This window comes from Gymnoscopelus microlampas (assembly GCF_963454915.1).
Source record: "Gymnoscopelus microlampas genome assembly, chromosome: 9".
Lineage (NCBI taxonomy): Eukaryota > Metazoa > Chordata > Actinopteri > Myctophiformes > Myctophidae > Gymnoscopelus > Gymnoscopelus microlampas.
In genome coordinates this window covers 33,049,881-33,074,529 of record NC_139946.1, presented here as the reverse complement: position 1 = coordinate 33,074,529, position 24,649 = coordinate 33,049,881, and the positions used below count along the sequence as shown (strand labels likewise).

Here is a 24,649-nt window from a genome sequence, read left to right as displayed (position 1 = left end):
CCTCACACAATCCTCAAATGCTTCCGTCACAGCCTGGAGCACGGAAGCTCTGAAAATTATCAATCGATAAAGCGGATGTGACGCCTCCTCCCCACTTCCGTTTCGTCTTTACAGTTGAGCATATTTGTCCTAATATAAATAAAAATCATCCAAGCATATGTAGCTTGCTGCTTAGCAGAAATGAAACTTCAAAATATAAAATGTAAAGATATTTTAAAATATATTTTCGTGAACAGAAATTACAAACAAATGCCAGCTTTCTGACTTGAATTTTGGCAGGTGTAGTTCCAGACCCTATATACTGTAGCATTCGGAGATTGTGGAATAGTTATCTGGCTATGCGAGACTAATAGAGAGTTGACCTGTCATATTAATTCAGACAGCACTTTAGTACGCACGCACGCACGCACGCACGCACGCACGCACGCACGCACGCACGCACGCACGCACGCACGCACGCACGCACGCACGCACGCACGCACGCACGCACACAGACACACACACATGATGTAGTAACGTCCAAGAAGAATCTCTTTCCTCTTATGTCTTTGTGCGTCTGTTTGTGTGCTTATCATTCTCTTCCTGTGTCTGTCCGGCTCAATCTGCAAGTAAACACGTGGCTACTCAATGCAATCGAGTGGACGCTTAACTTGACCTTTTTCGGGTAGTCAGTCACTTCATGGCATTGTTTTGCCAGTGTTTTGGTTACACTTAAACTTGAGACAGCGTGAATTCAGATTTCCAATTAACCATATTCACACGATGTAAGAGCAAAATAGCTGCTGCATGAATATGGTCATTGGTCAATAATCAATAGTCATTTGACATGACCACAACTCTAGCTACATAATACTCAATCGCACACTCTGAATGTTGTCCTTAGGTGACAGTGCAGAGACGTGACTAGCCATAAGTGGCTATGGGACCATCTGATGGTCACTTAGTAGTGAGGGCTGACAAAGTGTCCAGATTATCGCTCAGCTACTTAGCAACCTCCGTTGTAATAATATTATCGTTAAGAAACACATTGATTCAATGGACAGGTCAGGAGTGTTGTTTGGAATTGGACATCTCTCTCCATCTCTAGGTCCTCCACCCGGACAACCAGGAAGTCATGGCATTCATCAACAATGTTTAATGAACTGCCACCATGGCAACTAACAATGAAATGGTGCAATACAGGTTGTACTGGGAATGCTGGGTTGCTATAATAAACATGTTAAGATTTTAGACATCTGCAAAAAATGCAAAGTGTACTGTATGTGCACACCTCTATTGAACTAACACACATACAAGCAGGCACGAGCGGGCGCAACCACACATACACACACACGCACGCACAAACGCACGCACGCACGCAAGCACTCACACACACACACACTCACGAGCACGCACGCACGAGCGTGCGCGCAAACACACGCACACGCAAGCACACACACACGCACGCACGCATACGCACAAATACACACACACACACACACACACACACACACACACACACACACACACACACACACACACACACACACACACTTGACATGACATCATGTCTATGTATGGTTTGGCTGTTCACACGGTCAGTGCTGTCATCTGGGCCGTGTGATACATGACAGGGTGTTGGCCAACGGAACAAGACGACCACCCTGGCTGCACTGAGTACACGTGCAAACACACACACACGCGCACACGCACACGCACACAAACACACACACACAAACACACACACACACACACACACACACACACACACACACACACACACACACACACACACACACACACACACACACACACACACACACACACACACACACACACACACACACACACACACACACACACACCCACCCAGAGTAGGGCTGTGAATCGTTTGCTATCTCACGATTCGATTCGATTCTGATTCTTGGGGTCACGATTCCGATTTTTATTGATTTTTTCAAAATAAACGATTATCGATTCAAAATATTTTTTTTTCAATTCAAAAGCGATTTTTTTTCGATTCAAACGATTCGATTCAAAATGATTCTCGATTCAAAACGATTCTTGATTCAAAACATAGGATACATTTATGTAACTTTTATAATTGTAAAGGTTTTATCAACTGATAATAATGTAAACACACAAAGGTAAATCCAAGATCCTCCCCAAAAATAAAAAATATATATATATTTTTTTAAATCGATTTTATTTTAAATGAGAATCGATTCTGAATCGTCCAACATGAGAATCGCGATTCGTATTCGAATCGATTTTTTTCCGACACCCCTAACCCAGAGTGGTTAAAGCGATGGACTGCTAATCCATTGTGCTCTGCACTCGTGGGTTCGAATCCCATCCTCGTCGATGAAAGCAAGTCTTCAATGTGATTGGAGGTGAAAGGCTGTTTATACAAATTACATAGAGGAGTTACCCATATAGATCCCTGACAGAAAATCACCCCATGACTGGCAAAATGAAATGGCATGTTGGCTTAGCTTTGCATGCCAAATCCGCGTTGTCCTTCTAATTTTTTTTTTTTAATTATCTTTTCTTAAAGTGTATGACGAGGCAAACAGAGTCCTAACGATTCCTACCAGGTCCTAACACTATCCAAACAGATCCTAACAGAGGTCCTAACACTCCTAACAGGTCCTAACACCTCCTAACGGCCAATGCTAACAGGTCCTAACGAGGCTCCTAACAGGGGGGGTAAAAGAGCCAATCAGCTCTTGAGGGCTGATTAGGAGTGATTAGGAGGGAGGAAGGGAGATCAGATTACAGCCTGTTTACACTATTTGTTGCTTAAAAGTGTTGCTTTGAGATCGCCTGCCGTTTTAATCTTTATCTTGAGTGAAAAAACAAACATGTCCAAATCTGTGCATGCTTCATTTAACCCATTAAGACCAGGAACGCATCTGTGTAACCACTGTAACCACAGTCTTAAACCATTACTTTATACTTTGGCTATTTAAAAATAACAGATCTACAAGCTCTTAGGGCGACATTCTATGAGCTTGTAGATCTGCTAATTTGTTTTATTGTGAAAATGTTTGCATATCTTTGTATATACAGTTTTTAACTCAAAACTTTGCTTCTGGGGGTCCCTAGCTGAAAATATTATTTTGGGGGGTCCTTGACGTGATAAAGTTTTTCAACCACTGATAAACATAAGTTTAAAATATATATATATATATACATTAAGATGTAGAAGACATTTGTAGAATCCCCAGAAGCAAAGATTTGAGTTAAAAATGTCCGCTTTAAAAAAACATATATATTCAAAGTTTTGCACACATTTTCATGATGAAATAAATAAATAGCAGATCTACAAGCTCGCAGCGTGGCACTATTTGACGCACTATGAGCTTGTAGATCTGCTATTTTTTAAATGCCAAATTATTTTAAGAGTATTATTTTTAAGATAATGGTTAAAGTGGTTAAAATCTAAAATGACATAGGTTTTCCCGGTCTTAAAGGAGTAGTTCACCCAAAAAATTACTTATTTTCTATCAATTGCGCACCCCATGAAGCCTTGAATTCATGGATTTATTTTTGTTTTTGTGGCATTCCTAAGCCAATAATTTGATTCCTGTCTCCTACCGGCTAATGTATCCGGTAGGAGACACAAAGTAGATTATTTGTGTCTCCTCCCGGATACACACCAAATTATTGGTTTAGGAATGCCACAAAAACAAAAATAAGTCCATGAATGTGCAATTGATAGAGAATATGTAATGTTTTGGGTGAACTCCTCCTTTAATGGGTTAAAAACAAGAAGAAAAGTAAGGTGCAAATATATTCCATGAGCAAGACAAGATTTCATTATCAAATGAGTGGGCCAAACCATACCTATATTAAATTGTTTTTAGGGTCAATATAAGTAAATAAATATATTATAACCTTTACACAGGAGCAGTTTTATCACACATTATGTTATTTTCAACATACAGACATGATAGGTGAATAGAATGAAAAAAATAAAGAAATAGTTATCACCATGAAACTTCCCCAGATGATTACCTACAGGAAGACAACGATTTATCGTATTACAAGTTTTCTGAAATTGTATATTGGGCATTATATAGGAAAATGTGCCTGATTTTGCATTACTTTCCAGAATCAGCATTGGAACATTGGACAAAGCCAGAGTCAAACATTCTTATTTCATTTTGTTAAGATGTTAGAGTCAAAGGTTTTCAACAAGGGAATATTCAATATCTATATGTATAACTCCATAAAAAAAAATATAGACAGATACAAAGGAGGAGTGCATGACAAGGCCAAGGGAGGGATATGGCAGGCAGAAGGTTCAGGGGTTCTGGGACACATCAGGGGCAAGGCACAGCAAATTCAGTCCTCTATTTCCCGAGTCAGTCAAGTCTGCCTCTGTGATAATCAGGTCCTCTTTTTTTTAAATAGACATTAGGAACATGTTGGTTCTCAGCACATACTTTCAAATTGGGGATATTTACAAGACTTACTTTTTTTATTTTTATTATTGCATTAAAAAAAACATTTAAGCATATATGGAAGTATTGAATAAGTAAAATAGCCTTTCCAATCAATTCCTCATACTTGAATTGTACAGAAAAGTGTGCTCATAGGTCTCTACACAATAATGGCTCAAAAGTTGATAATATATTTGTTGTAACAATTTGCGTGTGATAATATAGGGGTCCAAAAATTCAATGCATGATAACTACCACTAAGCTACTAGTCTGCAATGGTTATCATGCCAAATTGTGAGGTAGAAATGTACAGCAAGTTAAAAAAAATCCATTTGAGAACCATGGCTACATTTTTGGGCCCTGGCTAATGTTATCATATTAACATAATAGTGTTTCTGACTGTATCTCTAGTTACAACCAAATGTTACCACTTAAATTAAAGCTTAGAATGGTGAGCAGTTTTCTACAGCCATTAGGAACATGTTGGTTCTCAGCACACACTTTCAAAATGGGGATTTTTACTAGCCTTATTTTAAAATGATTGTATTTGTGCGCGAAATCTTGCATTAAAATGCCATTTAAGCATATATGGATGTTTTGCAGAAGTAAAATAACCATTCCAATCAATTCCCCATACTTTAATTAGGCAGAAAAGTGTGTTCATATATAAGTCTCTACACAAAATAAGGTTAAAAAGTTGCTCATACAATTTGCATGTGACAATATAGGGTTCGACATATTCAACGCATGATAGCTTCCACTAAGATGCTAGTCTGCAATGGTTATCATGCCAAACTGTAAACTAGAGTTCTAAACCTAGTCAAAAACTCAAACCTGGACTTGCCCACCCATTTGATAATCATTGCTCAAGTTTGGGGCTCTGGCTCATGGACTAATAAGTAGCGCAAATGCACAAACCTCTCCAGTGTCTATTATAACCATTTAAATATTATTCAAATGGAAAAAACATAAAATTATGAATGATCGTTTCCAGCATATTGAGTTTTAGGACTTAAATAAATGACATATCGGTTTGTAAATCATGTTTGTCGCTTATTGACTATTTTAAAAATGGTTTACCATTAACATAATATGTGATCGTTTTTTATAATAAAAAAAATCCCCCACTGGTTATTCTAAAAAAAATAAAAAATAAACAACACTGTCACATATTATTTATTTACAATTAATGACATTGTAACCACTGATGAACAATGTGGCTATTGCTGAAACTATACACTTATAATGTATTTTAGTTTGTTTACTGTTAAGTGAGAAAACATGAAATAATTCAGTAGCCCCCCACTCTCCTAAGGAAACCATTTACCCCCACCCCTACGTTGATATAAACACTGTTTTTTCTTGATGATAACAGATCTTATTCACTATGGTGTGACTATCAATATGCAAGCTTTGGCCCCTTGATAATTAAGTGGCATCTGTGACACTAATAGACAATTCCATCAGCATGGAATTGACATACTATTAATGCCACACAGGGGGCAAAGGGTAGTGTTGTTATGTGGCTTTATATTGAGTCAGGAGGGCACTTGCTTTTTGTGTAATTTGCAGTCTGTGAAATATTCAATCCAATCCAGTTCCAGTGTCTGACAAAGCCGTGAGAGCTTGCATATTCATAAAATATCATCATGGGGGCATCAGTAGTAATAATGTGTGGATATCCACTTCTCCTGTATGTGCCTGTTGAAAAACCTGATGGTAACAGATATATTATTTACCATGTTGGTTTGTGACACCACACCTAACTAGAGATGATGTCTTACAAGTCTCAAATTTAGGTTTAAAAAAAAAAGGATGTCAGTGAGTGTGTGTGGGTCTAGTCCAATAAAGTGTAATGGGGCCACTTTAGTTGACTTTAACTGGGAGGATTTTGTTGTTGTTGTGTGCCATATAATACACATATTGAATATATATGTGTGTAGATTGCAAGTGTTTGGCCTAACTTGTTCCTGATCTGGCCAATATTCAGTTATCCTTGATTGCCCGTTTATTTCAGCCCAAAAACCACCACAAGCATTTCAGTCAATCTGTCCCAGCCCGGATTCGAACCCACGGCCTTGCGCTTTCCCTCTCTCTTCCCCCCTCTCTTTCCCTTCTCCTCCCCCTTTTCTCCCCCCCCCCCAGGCTGTCCATTTAGCCCCTTTTTTGGCCGAGTGGTTAAGGCGATGGACTGCTAATCCATTGTGCTCTGCACGCGTGGGTTCGAATCCCATCCTCGTCGATAAAAGGATGTTTTTAATGTGATTGGATGTGAAAGGGCTGTTTACACAAATTAAAGAGAGAAGTTACCCAAGTAAAACCCTGACAGACGATCACCCCGTGACTGGCAAGAAAAAAATGGCATATTGGCTTAGCTTTGCAAGCCATATCTGCGTTGTACTTCTTGTTTGTTTTGGATTTTGTTTTTTTGAGTATCATTTCTTACAGTGTATGACGAGGTGGCCGAGTGGTTAAGGCGATGGACTGCTAATCCATTGTGCTCTGCACGCGTGGGTTCGAATCCCATCCTCGTCGATAAAAGGACGTTTTTAATGTGATTGGATGTGAAAGGGCTGTTTACACAAATTAAAGAGAGAAGTTACCCAAGTAAAACCCTGACAGACGATCACCCCTTGACTGGCAAGAAAAAAATGGCGTATTGGCTTAGCTTTGCATGCCATATCTGCGTTGTACTTCTTGTTTGTTTTGGATTTTGTTTTTTGAGTATAATTTCTTACAGTGTATGACGAGGTGGCCGAGTGGTTAAGGCGATGGACTGCTAATCCATTGTGCTCTGCACGCGTGGGTTCGAATCCCATCCTCGTCGATAAAAGGACGTTTTTAATGTGATTGGATGTGAAAGGGCTGTTTACACAAATTAAAGAGAGAAGTTACCCAAGTAAAACCCTGACAGACGATCACCCCTTGACTGGCAAGAAAAAAATGGCATATTGGCTTAGCTTTGCATGCCATATCTGAGTTGTACTTCTTGTTTGTTTTGATTTTTTTTTTTTTTAGTATCATTTCTTACAGTGTATGACGAGGTGGCCGAGTGGTTAAGGCGATGGACTGCTAATCCATTGTGCTCTGCACGCGTGGGTTCGAATCCCATCCTCGTCGATAAAAGGACATCTTTAATGTGATTGGATGTGAAAGGGCTGTTTACACAAATTAAAGAGAGAAGTTACCCAAGTAAAACCATGACAGACGATCACCCCTTGACTGGCAAGAAAAAAATGGCATATTGGCTTAGCTTTGCATGCCATATCTGAGTTGTACTTCTTGTTTGTTTTGGATTTTGTTTTTTTGAGTATCATTTCTTACAGTGTATGACGAGGTGGCCGAGTGGTTAAGGCGATGGACTGCTAATCCATTGTGCTCTGCACGCGTGGGTTCGAATCCCATCCTCGTCGATAAAAGGACATCTTTAATGTGATTGGATGTGAAAAGGCTGTTTACACAAATTAAAGAGAGAAGTTACCCAAGTAAAACCATGACAGACGATCACCCCTTGACTGGCAAGAAAAAAATGGCATATTGGCTTAGCTTTGCATGCCATATCTGAGTTGTACTTCTTGTTTGTTTTGGATTTTGTTTTTTTGAGTATCATTTCTTACAGTGTATGACGAGGTGGCCGAGTGGTTAAGGCGATGGACTGCTAATCCATTGTGCTCTGCACGCGTGGGTTCGAATCCCATCCTCGTCGATAAAAGGATGTTTTTAATGTGATTGGATGTGAAAGGGCTGTTTACACAAATTAAAGAGAGAAGTTACCCAAGTAAAACCCTGACAGACGATCACCCCGTGACTGGCAAGAAAAAAATGGCATATTGGCTTAGCTTTGCAAGCCATATCTGCGTTGTACTTCTTGTTTGTTTTGGATTTTGTTTTTTTGAGTATCATTTCTTACAGTGTATGACGAGGTGGCCGAGTGGTTAAGGCGATGGACTGCTAATCCATTGTGCTCTGCACGCGTGGGTTCGAATCCCATCCTCGTCGATAAAAGGACGTTTTTAATGTGATTGGATGTGAAAGGGCTGTGTACACAAATTAAAGAGAGAAGTTACCCAAGTAAAACCCTGACAGACGATCACCCCTTGACTGGCAAGAAAAAAATGGCATATTGGCTTAGCTTTGCATGCCATATCTGAGTTGTACTTCTTGTTTGTTTTGATTTTTTTTTTTTTTAGTATCATTTCTTACAGTGTATGACGAGGTGGCCGAGTGGTTAAGGCGATGGACTGCTAATCCATTGTGCTCTGCACGCGTGGGTTCGAATCCCATCCTCGTCGATAAAAGGACATCTTTAATGTGATTGGATGTGAAAGGGCTGTTTACACAAATTAAAGAGAGAAGTTACCCAAGTAAAACCATGACAGACGATCACCCCTTGACTGGCAAGAAAAAAATGGCATATTGGCTTAGCTTTGCATGCCATATCTGAGTTGTACTTCTTGTTTGTTTTGGATTTTGTTTTTTTGAGTATCATTTCTTACAGTGTATGACGAGGTGGCCGAGTGGTTAAGGCGATGGACTGCTAATCCATTGTGCTCTGCACGCGTGGGTTCGAATCCCATCCTCGTCGATAAAAGGACATCTTTAATGTGATTGGATGTGAAAAGGCTGTTTACACAAATTAAAGAGAGAAGTTACCCAAGTAAAACCATGACAGACGATCACCCCTTGACTGGCAAGAAAAAAATGGCATATTGGCTTAGCTTTGCATGCCATATCTGAGTTGTACTTCTTGTTTGTTTTGGATTTTGTTTTTTTGAGTATCATTTCTTACAGTGTATGACGAGGTGGCCGAGTGGTTAAGGCGATGGACTGCTAATCCATTGTGCTCTGCACGCGTGGGTTCGAATCCCATCCTCGTCGATAAAAGGATGTTTTTAATGTGATTGGATGTGAAAGGGCTGTTTACACAAATTAAAGAGAGAAGTTACCCAAGTAAAACCCTCACAGACGATCACCCCGTGACTGGCAAGAAAAAAATGGCATATTGGCTTAGCTTTGCAAGCCATATCTGCGTTGTACTTCTTGTTTGTTTTGGATTTTGTTTTTTTGAGTATCATTTCTTACAGTGTATGACGAGGTGGCCGAGTGGTTAAGGCGATGGACTGCTAATCCATTGTGGTCTGCACGCGTGGGTTCGAATCCCATCCTCGTCGATAAAAGGACGTTTTTAATGTGATTGGATGTGAAAGGGCTGTTTACACAAATTAAAGAGAGAAGTTACCCAAGTAAAACCCTGACAGACGATCACCCCTCGACTGGCAAGAAAAAAATGGCGTATTGGCTTAGCTTTGCATGCCATATCTGCGTTGTACTTCTTGTTTGTTTTGGATTTTGTTTTTTTGAGTATCATTTCTTACAGTGCATGACGAGGTGGCCGAGTGGTTAAGGCGATGGACTGCTAATCCATTGTGCTCTGCACGCGTGGGTTCGAATCCCATCCTCGTCGATAAAAGGACGTTTTTAATGTGATTGGATGTGAAAGGGCTGTTTACACAAATTAAAGAGAGAAGTTACCCAAGTAAAACCCTGACAGACGATCACCCCTTGACTGGCAAGAAAAAAATGGCGTATTGGCTTAGCTTTGCATGCCATATCTGCGTTGTACTTCTTGTTTGTTTTGGATTTTGTTTTTTTGAGTATCATTTCTTACAGTGTATGACGAGGTGGCCGAGTGGTTAAGGCGATGGACTGCTAATCCATTGTGCTCTGCACGCGTGGGTTCGAATCCCATCCTCGTCGATAAAAGGACGTTTTTAATGTGATTGGATGTGAAAGGGCTGTGTACACAAATTAAAGAGAGAAGTTACCCAAGTAAAACCCTGACAGACGATCACCCCTTGACTGGCAAGAAAAAAACGGCATATTGGCTTAGCTTTGCATGCCATATCTGCGTTGTACTTCTTGTTTGTTTTGGATTTTGTTTTTTTGAGTATCATTTCTTACAGTGTATGACGAGGTGGCCGAGTGGTTAAGGCGATGGACTGCTAATCCATTGTGCTCTGCACGCGTGGGTTCGAATCCCATCCTCGTCGATAAAAGGACGTTTTTAATGTGATTGGATGTGAAAGGGCTGTTTACACAAATTAAAGAGAGAAGTTACCCAAGTAAAACCCTGACAGACGATCACCCCTTGACTGGCAAGAAAAAAATGGCATATTGGCTTAGCTTTGCATGCCATATCTGAGTTGTACTTCTTGTTTGTTTTGAAAAAAAATTTTTTGAGTATCATTTCTTACAGTGTATGACGAGGTGGCCGAGTGGTTAAGGCGATGGACTGCTAATCCATTGTGCTCTGCACGCGTGGGTTCGAATCCCATCCTCGTCGATACAAGGACATCTTTAATGTGATTGGATGTGAAAGGGCTGTTTACACAAATTAAAGAGAGAAGTTACCCAAGTAAAACCATGACAGACGATCACCCCTTGACTGGCAAGAAAAAAATGGCATATTGGCTTAGCTTTGCATGCCATATCTGAGTTGTACTTCTTGTTTGTTTTGGATTTTGTTTTTTTGAGTATCATTTCTTACAGTGTATGACGAGGTGGCCGAGTGGTTAAGGCGATGGACTGCTAATCCATTGTGCTCTGCACGCGTGGGTTCGAATCCCATCCTCGTCGATAAAAGGATGTTTTTAATGTGATTGGATGTGAAAGGGCTGTTTACACAAATTAAAGAGAGAAGTTACCCAAGTAAAACCCTCACAGACGATCACCCCGTGACTGGCAAGAAAAAAATGGCATATTGGCTTAGCTTTGCAAGCCATATCTGCGTTGTACTTCTTGTTTGTTTTGGATTTTGTTTTTTTGAGTATCATTTCTTACAGTGTATGACGAGGTGGCCGAGTGGTTAAGGCGATGGACTGCTAATCCATTGTGCTCTGCACGCGTGGGTTCGAATCCCATCCTCGTCGATAAAAGGACGTTTTTAATGTGATTGGATGTGAAAGGGCTGTTTACACAAATTAAAGAGAGAAGTTACCCAAGTAAAACCCTGACAGACGATCACCCCTTGACTGGCAAGAAAAAAATGGCGTATTGGCTTAGCTTTGCATGCCATATCTGCGTTGTACTTCTTGTTTGTTTTGGATTTTGTTTTTTTGAGTATCATTTCTTACAGTGTATGACGAGGTGGCCGAGTGGTTAAGGCGATGGACTGCTAATCCATTGTGCTCTGCACGCGTGGGTTCGAATCCCATCCTCGTCGATAAAAGGACGTTTTTAATGTGATTGGATGTGAAAGGGCTGTGTACACAAATTAAAGAGAGAAGTTACCCAAGTAAAACCCTGACAGACGATCACCCCTTGACTGGCAAGAAAAAAACGGCATATTGGCTTAGCTTTGCATGCCATATCTGCGTTGTACTTCTTGTTTGTTTTGGATTTTGTTTTTTTGAGTATCATTTCTTACAGTGTATGACGAGGTGGCCGAGTGGTTAAGGCGATGGACTGCTAATCCATTGTGCTCTGCACGCGTGGGTTCGAATCCCATCCTCGTCGATAAAAGGACGTTTTTAATGTGATTGGATGTGAAAGGGCTGTTTACACAAATTAAAGAGAGAAGTTACCCAAGTAAAACCCTGACAGACGATCACCCCTTGACTGGCAAGAAAAAAATGGCATATTGGCTTAGCTTTGCATGCCATATCTGAGTTGTACTTCTTGTTTGTTTTGAAAAAAATTTTTTTGAGTATCATTTCTTACAGTGTATGACGAGGTGGCCGAGTGGTTAAGGCGATGGACTGCTAATCCATTGTGCTCTGCACGCGTGGGTTCGAATCCCATCCTCGTCGATACAAGGACATCTTTAATGTGATTGGATGTGAAAGGGCTGTTTACACAAATTAAAGAGAGAAGTTACCCAAGTAAAACCATGACAGACGATCACCCCTTGACTGGCAAGAAAAAAATGGCATATTGGCTTAGCTTTGCATGCCATATCTGAGTTGTACTTCTTGTTTGTTTTGGATTTTGTTTTTTTGAGTATCATTTCTTACAGTGTATGACGAGGTGGCCGAGTGGTTAAGGCGATGGACTGCTAATCCATTGTGCTCTGCACGCGTGGGTTCGAATCCCATCCTCGTCGATAAAAGGATGTTTTTAATGTGATTGGATGTGAAAGGGCTGTTTACACAAATTAAAGAGAGAAGTTACCCAAGTAAAACCCTCACAGACGATCACCCCGTGACTGGCAAGAAAAAAATGGCATATTGGCTTAGCTTTGCAAGCCATATCTGCGTTGTACTTCTTGTTTGTTTTGGATTTTGTTTTTTTGAGTATCATTTCTTACAGTGTATGACGAGGTGGCCGAGTGGTTAAGGCGATGGACTGCTAATCCATTGTGCTCTGCACGCGTGGGTTCGAATCCCATCCTCGTCGATAAAAGGACGTTTTTAATGTGATTGGATGTGAAAGGGCTGTTTACACAAATTAAAGAGAGAAGTTACCCAAGTAAAACCCTGACAGACGATCACCCCTTGACTGGCAAGAAAAAAATGGCGTATTGGCTTAGCTTTGCATGACATATCTGCGTTGTACTTGTTTGTTTTGGATTTTGTTTTTTTGAGTATCATTTCTTACAGTGTATGACGAGGTGGCCGAGTGGTTAAGGCGATGGACTGCTAATCCATTGTGCTCTGCACGCGTGGGTTCGAATCCCATCCTCGTCGATAAAAGGACGTTTTTAATGTGATTGGATGTGAAAGGGCTGTTTACACAAATTAAAGAGAGAAGTTACCCAAGTAAAACCCTGACAGACGATCACCCCTTGACTGGCAAGAAAAAAATGGCATATTGGCTTAGCTTTGCATGCCATATCTGAGTTGTACTTCTTGTTTGTTTTGGATTTTGTTTTTTTGAGTATCATTTCTTACAGTGTATGACGAGGTGGCCGAGTGGTTAAGGCGATGGACTGCTAATCCATTGTGCTCTGCACGCGTGGGTTCGAATCCCATCCTCGTCGATAAAAGGATGTTTTTAATGTGATTGGATGTGAAAGGGCTGTTTACACAAATTAAAGAGAGAAGTTACCCAAGTAAAACCCTCACAGACGATCACCCCGTGACTGGCAAGAAAAAAATGGCATATTGGCTTAGCTTTGCAAGCCATATCTGCGTTGTACTTCTTGTTTGTTTTGGATTTTGTTTTTTTGAGTATCATTTCTTACAGTGTATGACGAGGTGGCTGAGTGGTTAAGGCGATGGACTGCTAATCCATTGTGCTCTGCACGCGTGGGTTCGAATCACATCCTCGTCGATAAAAGGACGTCTTTAATGTGATTGGATGTGAAAGGGCTGTTTACACAAATTAAAGAGAGAAGTTACCCAAGTAAAACCCTGACAGACGATCACCCCTTGACTGGCAAGAAAAAAATGGCATATTGGCTTAGCTTTGCATGCCATATCTGCGTTGTACTTCTTGTTTGTTTTGGATTTTGTTTTTTTGAGTATCATTTCTTACAGTGTATGACGAGGTGGCCGAGTGGTTAAGGCGATGGACTGCTAATCCATTGTGCTCTGCACGCGTGGGTTCGAATCCCATCCTCGTCGATAAAAGGACGTTTTTAATGTGATTGGATGTGAAAGGGCTGTTTACACAAATTAAAGAGAGAAGTTACCCAAGTAAAACCATGACAGACGATCACCCCTTGACTGGCAAGAAAAAAATGGCATATTGGCTTAGCTTTGCATGCCATATCTGAGTTGTACTTCTTGTTTGTTTTGGATTTTGTTTTTTTGAGTATCATTTCTTACAGTGTATGACGAGGTGGCCGAGTGGTTAAGGCGATGGACTGCTAATCCATTGTGCTCTGCACGCGTGGGTTCGAATCCCATCCTCGTCGATAAAAGGACGTTTTTAATGTGATTGGATGTGAAAGGGCTGTTTACACAAATTAAGGAGAGAAGTTACCCAAGTAAAACCCTGACAGACGATCACCCCTTGACTGGCAAGAAAAAAATGGCGTATTGGCTTAGCTTTGCATGCCATATCTGCGTTGTACTTCTTGTTTGTTTTGGATTTTGTTTTTTTGAGTATCATTTCTTACAGTGTATGACGAGGTGGCCGAGTGGTTAAGGCGATGGACTGCTAATCCATTGTGCTCTGCACGCGTGGGTTCGAATCCCATCCTCGTCGATAAAATGACGTTTTTAATGTGATTGGATGTGAAAGGGCTGTTTACACAAATTAAAGAGAGAAGTTACCCAAGTAAAACCCTGACAGACGATCACCCCTTGACTGGCAAGAAAAAAATGGCGTATTGGCTTAGCTTTGCATGCCATATCTGCGTTGTACTTCTTGTTTGTTTTGGATTTTGTTTTTTTGAGTATCATTTCTTACAGTGTATGACGAGGTGGCAGAGTGGTTAAGGCGATGGACTGCTAATCCATTGTGCTCTGCACGCGTGGGTTCGAATCCCATCCTCGTCGATAAAAGGACGTTTTTAATGTGATTGGATGTGAAAGGGCTGTTTACACAAATTAAAGAGAGAAGTTACCCAAGTAAAACCCTGACAGACGATCACCCCTTGACTGGCAAGAAAAAAATGGCATATTGGCTTAGCTTTGCATGCCATATCTGAGTTGTACTTCTTGTTTGTTTTAAATTTTTTTTTTTTGAGTATCATTTCTTACAGTGTATGACGAGGTGGCCGAGTGGTTAAGGCGATGGACTGCTAATCCATTGTGCTCTGCACGCGTGGGTTCGAATCCCATCCTCGTCGATAAAAGGACATCTTTAATGTGATTGGATGTGAAAGGGCTGTTTACACAAATTAAAGAGAGAAGTTACCCAAGTAAAACCATGACAGACGATCACCCCTTGACTGGCAAGAAAAAAATGGCATATTGGCTTAGCTTTGCATGCCATATCTGAGTTGTACTTCTTGTTTGTTTTGGATTTTGTTTTTTTGAGTATCATTTCTTACAGTGTATGACGAGGTGGCCGAGTGGTTAAGGCGATGGACTGCTAATCCATTGTGCTCTGCACGCGTGGGTTCGAATCCCATCCTCGTCGATAAAAGGACGTTTTTAATGTGATTGGATGTGAAAGGGCTGTTTACACAAATTAAGGAGAGAAGTTACCCAAGTAAAACCCTGACAGACGATCACCCCTTGACTGGCAAGAAAAAAATGGCGTATTGGCTTAGCTTTGCATGCCATATCTGCGTTGTACTTCTTGTTTGTTTTGGATTTTGTTTTTTTGAGTATCATTTCTTACAGTGTATGACGAGGTGGCCGAGTGGTTAAGGCGATGGACTGCTAATCCATTGTGCTCTGCACGCGTGGGTTCGAATCCCATCCTCGTCGATAAAAGGACGTTTTTAATGTGATTGGATGTGAAAGGGCTGTTTACACAAATTAAAGAGAGAAGTTACCCAAGTAAAACCCTGACAGACGATCACCCCTTGACTGGCAAGAAAAAAATGCCATATTAGCTTTGCATGCCATATCTGCGTTGTACTTCTTGTTTGTTTTGGATTTTGTTTTTTTGAGTATCATTTCTTACAGTGTATGACGAGGTGGCCGAGTGGTTAAGGCGATGGACTGCTAATCCATTGTGCTCTGCACGCGTGGGTTCGAATCCCATCCTCGTCGATAAAAGGACGTTTTTAATGTGATTGGATGTGAAAGGGCTGTTTACACAAATTAAAGAGAGAAGTTACCCAAGTAAAACCCTGACAGACGATCACCCCTTGACTGGCAAGAAAAAAATGGCGTATTGGCTTAGCTTTGCATGCCATATCTGCGTTGTACTTCTTGTTTGTTTTGGATTTTGTTTTTTTGAGTATCATTTCTTACAGTGTATGACGAGGTGGCCGAGTGGTTAAGGCGATGGACTGCTAATCCATTGTGCTCTGCACGCGTGGGTTCGAATCCCATCCTCGTCGATAAAAGGACGTTTTTAATGTGATTGGATGTGAAAGGGCTGTTTACACAAATTAAAGAGAGAAGTTACCCAAGTAAAACCCTGACAGACGATCACCCCGTGACTGGCAAGAAAAAAATGGCATATTGGCTTAGCTTTGCATGCCATATCTGCGTTGTACTTCTTGTTTGTTTTGGATTTTGTTTTTTTGAGTATCATTTCTTACAGTGTATGACAAGGTGGCCGAGTGGTTAAGGCGATGGACTGCTAATCCATTGTGCTCTGCATGCGTGGGTTCGAATCCCATCCTCGTCGATAAAAGGACTGTTACGAACATTCAGGGCATACTTAGGAAACATTCAGGGCATAGTTGCCAGCAATAGCCTATATATGGAGATCCCCATAGATGGAGATAATAGACCTGCAAAGTCGTCATAGAGACCCAAACGTGCCATATGTACGGAGTCTGACATCAGCGAACCCTTCCCCGAAACTCCATGTATAGACATAGCCATCACGTCCAGGGCTGAAGTCTTGATCCCATATTTGGCCATAACTAACATCGGCAGCTCCATATATGGAGACGTCTGACACTATCTGACATCATCATAGTGATGTCAGGACCGTAAGCCAGCATTATAAGAAGAGGCTCTCAGATAGGCACATTCCAGAGCGATTCCGATAGACATCTTAACTCTCTCCCGAGTACCAGGCAGGAGATTGGCTGGCCTTACAACCCAGTTAATCACAGATTGCATATTCAGGACGACTAGCTGGCCTTACAACCCAGCTAGGCCTTCAGAGTGGCTCTTGAGTCCGGTTCTAAAGAACCAGTCGATTATCATTGTTATAAGGACGTTTTTAATGTGATTGGATGTGAAAGGGCTGTTTACACAAATTAAAGAGAGAAGTTACCCAAGTAAAACCCTGACAGACGATCACCCCTTGACTGGCAAGAAAAAAATGGCGTATTGGCTTAGCTTTGCATGCCATATCTGCGTTGTACTTCTTGTTTGTTTTGGATTTTGTTTTTTTGAGTATCATTTCTTACAGTGTATGACGAGGTGGCCGAGTGGTTAAGGCGATGGACTGCTAATCCATTGTGCTCTGCACGCGTGGGTTCGAATCCCATCCTCGTCGATAAAAGGACGTTTTTAATGTGATTGGATGTGAAAGGGCTGTTTACACAAATTAAAGAGAGAAGTTACCCAAGTAAAACCCTGACAGACGATCACCCCTTGACTGGCAAGAAAAAAATGGCGTATTGGCTTAGCTTTGCATGCCATATCTGCGTTGTACTTCCTGTTTGTTTTGGATTTTGTTTTTTTGAGTATCATTTCTTACAGTGTATGAAGAGGTGGCCGAGTGGTTAAGGCGATGGACTGCTAATCCATTGTGCTCTGCACGCGTGGGTTCGAATCCCATCCTCGTCGATAAAAGGACGTTTTTAATGTGATTGGATGTGAAAGGGCTGTTTACACAAATTAAAGAGAGAAGTTACCCAAGTAAAACCCTGACAGACGATCACCCCTTGACTGGCAAGAAAAAAATGGCATATTGGCTTAGCTTTGCATGGCATATCTGCGTTGTACTTCTTGTTTGTTTTGGATTTTGTTTTTTTGAGTATCATTTCTTACAGTGTATGACGAGGTGGCCGAGTGGTTAAGGCGATGGACTGCTAATCCATTGTGCTCTGCACGCGTGGGTTCGAATCCCATCCTCGTCGATAAAAGGACGTTTTTAATGTGATTGGATGTGAAAGGGCTGTTTACACAAATTAAAGAGAGAAGTTACCCAAGTAAAACCATGACAGACGATCACCCCTTGACTGGCAAGAAAAAAATGGCATATTGGCTTAGCTTTGCATGCCATATCTGCGTTGTACTTCTTGTTTGTTTTGGATTTTGTTTTTTTGAGTATCATTTCTTACAGTGTATGACGAGGTGGCCGAGTGGTTAAGGCGATGGACTGCTAATCCATTGTGCTCTGCACGCGTGGGTTCGAATCCCATCCTCGTCGATGAAAGGATGTTTTTAATGTGATTGGATGTGAAAGGGCTGTTTACACAAATTAAAGAGAGAAGTTACCCAAGTAAAACCCTGACAGACGATCACCCCGTGACTGGCAAGAAAAAAATGGCATATTGGCTTAGCTTTGCATGCCATATCTGCGTTGTACTTCTTGTTTGTTTTGGATTTTGTTTTTTTGAGTATCATTTCTTACAGTGTATGACGAGGTGGCCGAGTGGTTAAGGCGATGGACTGCTAATCCATTGTGCTCTGCACGCGTGGGTTCGAATCCCATCCTCGTCGATAAAAGGACGTTTTTAATGTGATTGGATGTGAAAGGGCTGTTTACACAAATTAAAGAGATAAGTTACCCAAGTAAAACCATGACAGACGATCACCCCTTGACTGGCAAGAAAAAAATGGCATATTGGCTTAGCTTTGCATGCCATATCTGCGTTGTACTTCTTGTTTGTTTTGGATTTTGTTTTTTTGAGTATCATTTCTTACAGTGTATGACGAGGTGGCCGAGTGGTTAAGGCGATGGACTGCTAATCCATTGTGCTCTGCACGCGTGGGTTCGAATCCCATCCTCGTCGATAAAAGGACGTTTTTAATGTGATTGGATGTGAAAGGGCTGTTTACACAAATTAAAGAGAGAAGTTACCCAAGTAAAACCCTGACAGACGATCACCCCTTGACTGGCAAGAAAAAAATGGCGTATTGGCTTAGCTTTGCATGCCATATCTGCGTTGTACTTCTTGTTTGTTTTGGATTTTGTTTTTTTGAGTATCATTTCTTACAGTGTATGACGAGGTGGCCGAGTGGTTAAGGCGATGGACTGCTAATCCATTGTGCTCTGCACGCGTGGGTTCGAATCCCATCCTCGTCGATAAAAGGATGTTTTTAATGTGATTGGATGTGAAAGGGCTGTTTACACAAATTAAAGAGAGAAGTTACCCAAGTAAAACCCTGACAGATGATCACCCCTTGACTGGCAAGAAAAAAATGGCGTATTGGCTTAGCTTTGCATGCCATATCTGCGTTGTACTTCTTGTTTGTTTTGGATTTTGTTTTTTTGAGTATCATTTCTTACAGTGTATGACGAGGTGGCCGAGTGGTTAAGGCGATGGACTGCTAATCCATTGTGCTCTGCACGCGTGGGTTCGAATCCCATCCTCGTCGATAAAAGGATGTTTTTAATGTGATTGGATGTGAAAGGGCTGTTTACACAAATTAAAGAGAGAAGTTACCCAAGTAAAACCCTGACAGACGATCACCCCTTGACTGGCAAGAAAAAAACGGCATATTGGCTTAGCTTTGCATGCCATATCTGCGTTGTACTTCTTGTTTGTTTTGGATTTAGTTTTTTTGAGTATCATTTCTTACAGTGTATGACGAGGTGGCCGAGTGGTTAAGGCGATGGACTGCTAATCCATTGTGCTCTGCACGCGTGGGTTCGAATCCCATCCTCGTCGATAAAAGGACGTCTTTAATGTGATTGGATGTGAAAGGGCTGTTTACACAAATTAAAGAGAGAAGTTACCCAAGTAAAACCATGACAGACGATCACCCCTTCACTGGCAAGAAAAAAATGGCATATTGGCTTAGCTTTGCATGCCATATCTGCGTTGTACTTCTTGTTTGTTTTGGATTTTGTTTTTTTGAGTATCATTTCTTACAGTGTATGACGAGGTGGCCGAGTGGTTAAGGCGATGGACTGCTAATCCATTGTGCTCTGCACGCGTGGGTTCGAATCCCATCCTCGTCGATAAAAGGACGTTTTTAATGTGATTGGATGTGAAAGGGCTGTTTACACAAATTAAAGAGAGAAGTTACCCAAGTAAAACCCTGACAGACGATCACCCCTTGACTGGCAAGAAAAAAATGGCGTATTGGCTTAGCTTTGCATGCCATATCTGCGTTGTACTTCTTGTTTGTTTTGGATTTTGTTTTTTTGAGTATCATTTCTTACAGTGTATGACGAGGTGGCCGAGTGGTTAAGGCGATGGACTGCTAATCCATTGTGCTCTGCACGCGTGGGTTCGAATCCCATCCTCGTCGATAAAAGGACGTTTTTAATGTGATTGGATGTGAAAGGGCTGTTTACACAAATTAAAGAGAGAAGTTACCCAAGTAAAACCCTGACAGACGATCACCCCTTGACTGGCAAGAAAAAAATGGCATATTGGCTTAGCTTTGCATGCCATATCTGCGTTGTACTTCTTGTTTGTTTTGGATTTTGTTTTTTTGAGTATCATTTCTTACAGTGTATGACGAGGTGGCCGAGTGGTTAAGGCGATGGACTGCTAATCCATTGTGCTCTGCACGCGTGGGTTCGAATCCCATCCTCGTCGATAAAAGGACGTCTTTAATGTGATTGGATGTGAAAGGCTGTTTACACAAATTAAAGAGAGAAGTTACCCAAGTAAAACCCTGACAGACGATCACCCCTTGACTGGCAAGAAAAAAATGGCATATTGGCTTAGCTTTGCATGCCATATCTGAGTTGTACTTCTTGTTTGTTTTGGATTTTGTTTTTTTGAGTATCATTTCTTACAGTGTATGACGAGGTGGCCGAGTGGTTAAGGCGATGGACTGCTAATCCATTGTGCTCTGCACGCGTGGGTTCGAATCCCATCCTCGTCGATAAAAGGATGTTTTTAATGTGATTGGATGTGAAAGGGCTGTTTACACAAATTAAAGAGAGAAGTTACCCAAGTAAAACCCTGACAGACGATCACCCCGTGACTGGCAAGAAAAAAATGGCATATTGGCTTAGCTTTGCATGCCATATCTGCGTTGTACTTCTTGTTTGTTTTGGATTTTGTTTTTTTGAGTATCATTTCTTACAGTGTATGACAAGGTGGCCGAGTGGTTAAGGCGATGGACTGCTAATCCATTGTGCTCTGCATGCGTGGGTTCGAATCCCATCCTCGTCGATAAAAGGACTGTTACGAACATTCAGGGCATACTTAGGAAACATTCAGGGCATAGTTGCCAGCAATAGCCTATATATGGAGATCCCCATAGATGGAGATAATAGACCTGCAAAGTCGTCATAGAGACCCAAACGTGCCATATGTACGGAGTCTGACATCAGCGAACCCTTCCCCGAAACTCCATGTATAGACATAGCCATCACGTCCAGGGCTGAAGTCTTGATCCCATATTTGGCCATAACTAACATCGGCAGCTCCATATATGGAGACGTCTGACACTATCTGACATCATCATAGTGATGTCAGGACCGCAAGCCAGCATTATAAGAAGAGGCTCTCAGATAGGCACATTCCAGAGCGATTCCGATAGACATCTTAACTCTCTCCCGAGTACCAGGCAGGAGATTGGCTGGCCTTACAACCCAGTTAATCACAGATTGCATATTCAGGACGACTAGCTGGCCTTACAACCCAGCTAGGCCTTCAGAGTGGCTCTTGAGTCCGGTTCTAAAGAACCAGTCGATTATCATTGTTATAAGGACGTTTTTAATGTGATTGGATGTGAAAGGGCTGTTTACACAAATTAAAGAGAGAAGTTACCCAAGTAAAACCCTGACAGACGATCACCCCTTGACTGGCAAGAAAAAAATGGCGTATTGGCTTAGCTTTGCATGCCATATCTGCGTTGTACTTCTTGTTTGTTTTGGATTTTGTTTTTTTGAGTATCATTTCTTACAGTGTATGACGAGGTGGCCGAGTGGTTAAGGCGATGGACTGCTAATCCATTGTGCTCTGCACGCGTGGGTTCGAATCCCATCCTCGTCGATAAAAGGACGTTTTTAATGTGATTGGATGTGAAAGGGCTGTTTACACAAATTAAAGAGAGAAGTTACCCAAGTAAAACCCTGACAGACGATCACCCCTTGACTGGCAAGAAAAAAATGGCATATTGGCTTAGCTTTGCATGCCATAGCTGAGTTGTACTTCTTGTTTGTTTTGGATTTTGTTTTTTTGAGTATCATTTCTTACAGTGTATGACGAGGTGGCCGAGTGGTTAAGGCGATGGACTGCTAATCCATTGTGCTCTGCACGCGTGGGTTCGAATCCCATCCTCGTCGATAAAAGGATGTTTTTAATGTGATTGGATGTGAAAGGGCTGTTTACACAAATTAAAGAGAGAAGTTACCCAAGTAAAACCCTGACAGACGATCACCCCGTGACTGGCAAGAAAAAAATGGCATATTGGCTTAGCTTTGCATGCCATATCTGCGTTGTACTTCTTGTTTGTTTTGGATTTTGTTTTTTTGAGTATCATTTCTTACAGTGTATGACAAGGTGGCCGAGTGGTTAAGGCGATGGACTGCTAATCCATTGTGCTCTGCATGCGTGGGTTCGAATCCCATCCTCGTCGATAAAAGGACTGTTACGAACATTCAGGGCATACTTAGGAAACATTCAGGGCATAGTTGCCAGCAATAGCCTATATATGGAGATCCCCATAGATGGAGATAATAGACCTGCAAAGTCGTCATAGAGACCCAAACGTGCCATATGTACGGAGTCTGACATCAGCGAACCCTTCCCCGAAACTCCATGTATAGACATAGCCATCACGTCCAGGGCTGAAGTCTTGATCCCATATTTGGCCATAACTAACATCGGCAGCTCCATATATGGAGACGTCTGACACTATCTGACATCATCATAGTGATGTCAGGACCGCAAGCCAGCATTATAAGAAGAGGCTCTCAGATAGGCACATTCCAGAGCGATTCCGATAGACATCTTAACTCTCTCCCGAGTACCAGGCAGGAGATTGGCTGGCCTTACAACCCAGTTAATCACAGATTGCATATTCAGGACGACTAGCTGGCCTTACAACCCAGCTAGGCCTTCAGAGTGGCTCTTGAGTCCGGTTCTAAAGAACCAGTCGATTATCATTGTTATAAGGACGTTTTTAATGTGATTGGATGTGAAAGGGCTGTTTACACAAATTAAAGAGAGAAGTTACCCAAGTAAAACCCTGACAGACGATCACCCCTTGACTGGCAAGAAAAAAATGGCGTATTGGCTTAGCTTTGCATGCCATATCTGCGTTGTACTTCTTGTTTGTTTTGGATTTTGTTTTTTTGAGTATCATTTCTTACAGTGTATGACGAGGTGGCCGAGTGGTTAAGGCGATGGACTGCTAATCCATTGTGCTCTGCACGCGTGGGTTCGAATCCCATCCTCGTCGATAAAAGGACGTTTTTAATGTGATTGGATGTGAAAGGGCTGTTTACACAAATTAAAGAGAGAAGTTACCCAAGTAAAACCCTGACAGACGATCACCCCTTGACTGGCAAGAAAAAAATGGCGTATTGGCTTAGCTTTGCATGCCATATCTGCGTTGTACTTCCTGTTTGTTTTGGATTTTGTTTTTTTGAGTATCATTTCTTACGGTGTATGACGAGGTGGCCGAGTGGTTAAGGCGATGGACTGCTAATCCATTGTGCTCTGCACGCGTGGGTTCGAATCCCATCCTCGTCGATAAAAGGACGTTTTTAATGTGATTGGATGTGAAAGGGCTGTTTACACAAATTAAAGAGAGAAGTTACCCAAGTAAAACCCTGACAGACGATCACCCCTTGACTGGCAAGAAAAAAATGGCATATTGGCTTAGCTTTGCATGGCATATCTGCGTTGTACTTCTTGTTTGTTTTGGATTTTGTTTTTTTGAGTATCATTTCTTACAGTGTATGACGAGGTGGCCGAGTGGTTAAGGCGATGGACTGCTAATCCATTGTGCTCTGCACGCGTGGGTTCGAATCCCATCCTCGTCGATAAAAGGACGTTTTTAATGTGATTGGATGTGAAAGGGCTGTTTACACAAATTAAAGAGAGAAGTTACCCAAGTAAAACCCTGACAGACGATCACCCCTTGACTGGCAAGAAAAAAATGGCATATTGGCTTAGCTTTGCATGCCATATCTGCGTTGTACTTCTTGTTTGTTTTGGATTTTGTTTTTTTGAGTATCATTTCTTACAGTGTATGACGAGGTGGCCGAGTGGTTAAGGCGATGGACTGCTAATCCATTGTGCTCTGCACGCGTGGGTTCGAATCCCATCCTCGTCGATAAAAGGACGTCTTTAATGTGATTGGATGTGAAAGGCTGTTTACACAAATTAAAGAGAGAAGTTACCCAAGTAAAACCCTGACAGACGATCACCCCTTGACTGGCAAGAAAAAAATGGCATATTGGCTTAGCTTTGCATGCCATATCTGAGTTGTACTTCTTGTTTGTTTTGGATTTTGTTTTTTTGAGTATCATTTCTTACAGTGTATGACGAGGTGGCCGAGTGGTTAAGGCGATGGACTGCTAATCCATTGTGCTCTGCACGCGTGGGTTCGAAT

General features: G+C 41.5%; 1 protein-coding gene across 1 annotated transcript in view; it reads right to left on the bottom strand.

The window, feature by feature from the left end:
• Nucleotides 1-24,649, bottom strand: part of hmcn1 (hemicentin 1) — a 191,236-nt gene that overhangs the window by 72,691 nt on the left and 93,896 nt on the right. The window lies entirely within an intron of this gene.